A 2,086-nucleotide genomic window follows, 5' to 3' on the forward strand; every position below is an offset into this window, starting at 1 on the left:
CTGGGTTTCTGTACAGCACTTTGAGATATCAGCTGATGTACGAAGGGCTATATAAATACATTTGATTTTTGTAATGTTAGGGTTAAGGGAGGTAATGTTAGGGCTAGGGAGGTAATGTTAGGGTTAGGGAGGTAATGTTAGGGTTAGGGGAGGTAATGTTAGGGTTAAGGGAGGTAATGTTAGGGTTAGGGGAGGTAATGCTAGGGTTAAGGGAGGTAATGTTAGGGTCAGGGGAGGTAAGTTAGGGTTAAGTGAGGTAATGCTAGGGTTAAGGGAGGTAATGTTAGGGTTAAGGGAGGTAATGTTAGGGTTAGGGAGGTAATGTTAGGTTAAGGGAGGTAATGTTAGGGTTAGGGTTAGAGGAGGTAAATTTAGGATGGTTTGGATTAGGGTTAGGAGAGGTAATGTCAGGGTAAGGATGAAAATTGGGGCTAGGGTAGGTAATGTTAGGATTAGGTTGGTGATGTCAGGATTAGAGTTAGGGAGGTAATGTTAGGATTAGGGTTAGGGTTGGTAATGTCAGGATTAGGTTAGGAGAGGAAACTTTAGGATTAGAAGAGGTAATATTAGAATTAGTTTTAGGGGAGTTAATATCAGGATTAGGGTTAGGGTTGGTAATATCAGGATTAGGGTTAGGTTGGTAATATTAGGATTAGGGTTAGGAGAGGAAACTTTAGGATTAGAAGAGGTAATATTAGAATTAGTTTTAGGGGAGTTAATATCAGGATTAGGTTAGGGTTGGTAATATCAGGATTAGGGTTAGGGTTGGTAATATCAGGATTAGGGTTAGGGAGGTAATGTTAGGATTAGGGTTAGAGGAGGTAAATTTAGGATGGTTTGGATTAGGTTAGGAGAGGTAATGTCAGGTAAGGATGAAAATTGGGGCTAGGGTAGGTAATGTTAGGATTAGGGTTGGTGATGTCAGGATTAGAGTTAGGGAGGTAATGTTAGGATTAGGTTAGGTTGGTAATGTCAGGATTAGGTTAGGAGAGGAAACTTTAGGATTAGAAGAGGTAATATTAGAATTAGTTTTAGGGGAGTTAATATCAGGATTAGGGTTAGGGTTGGTAATATCAGGATTAGGGTTAGGGTTGGTAATATTAGGATTAGGTTAGGGTTGGTAATATCAGGATTAGGTTAGGGTTGGTAATATTAGGATTAGGGTTAGGGTTGGTAATATCAGGATTAGGGTTAGGTTGGTAATATCAGGATTAGGTTAGGGTTGGTAATATTAGGATTAGGTTAGGGAGGTAATGTTAGGATTAGGTTAGGAGAGGTACTATCAGGGTTAGGTAATGTTAATGTTAGTGTTTTGAGGTAATGTTAGGGTTAGGAGGTAATGTTAGGTTAGGGAGGTAATGTTAGGTTAGGGAGGTAATGTTAGGGTTAGGGAGGTAAATGGTTAGGGGAGGTAATGTTAGGGTTAGGGAGGTAATGTTAGGGTTAAGGGAGGTAATGTTAGGGTTAGGGAGGTAATGTTAGGGTTAGGGGAGGTAATGTTAGGGGTAGGGGAGGTAATGTTAGGGTCAGGGAGGTAATGTCAGGGTTAGGGGAGGTAATGTTAGGGTTAGGGTCAGGGTAGGTAATGTTAGGGTTTAGGAGGTCATGTTAGGTTAGGGGGGGTAATGTTAGGGTCAGGGTAGGTAATGTTAGGGTTAAGGGAGGTCATGTTAGGGTTAGGGGAGGTAATGTTAGGGTTAGGGGAGGTAATGTTAGGGTTAGGGGGAGGTAATGTTAGGGTTAGGGAGGTAATGTTAGGGTTAGGGGAGGTAATGTTAGGGTTAGGGAGGTAATGTTAGGGTTAGGGGAGGTAATGTTAGGGTTAGGGAGGTAATGTTAGGGTTAGGGAGGTAATGTTAGGGTTAGGGAGGTAATGTTAGGGTTAGGGAGGTAATGTCGGGGTTAGGGGAGGTAATGTTAGGTTAGGGGAGGTAATGTCGGGTTAGGGGAGGTAATGTTTGGGTTAGGGAGGTAATGTTAGGGTTAGGGGAGGTAATGGTCCTAGGACCTGAGCCCTAGGACCATGCCCCAGGACTACCTGACATGATGACTCCTTGCTGTCCCCAGTCCACCTGACTGTGCTGCT

This window comes from Oncorhynchus gorbuscha, unplaced genomic scaffold (genome assembly GCF_021184085.1).
Source record: "Oncorhynchus gorbuscha isolate QuinsamMale2020 ecotype Even-year unplaced genomic scaffold, OgorEven_v1.0 Un_scaffold_308, whole genome shotgun sequence".
Taxonomy (NCBI): Eukaryota; Metazoa; Chordata; class Actinopteri; order Salmoniformes; family Salmonidae; genus Oncorhynchus; species Oncorhynchus gorbuscha.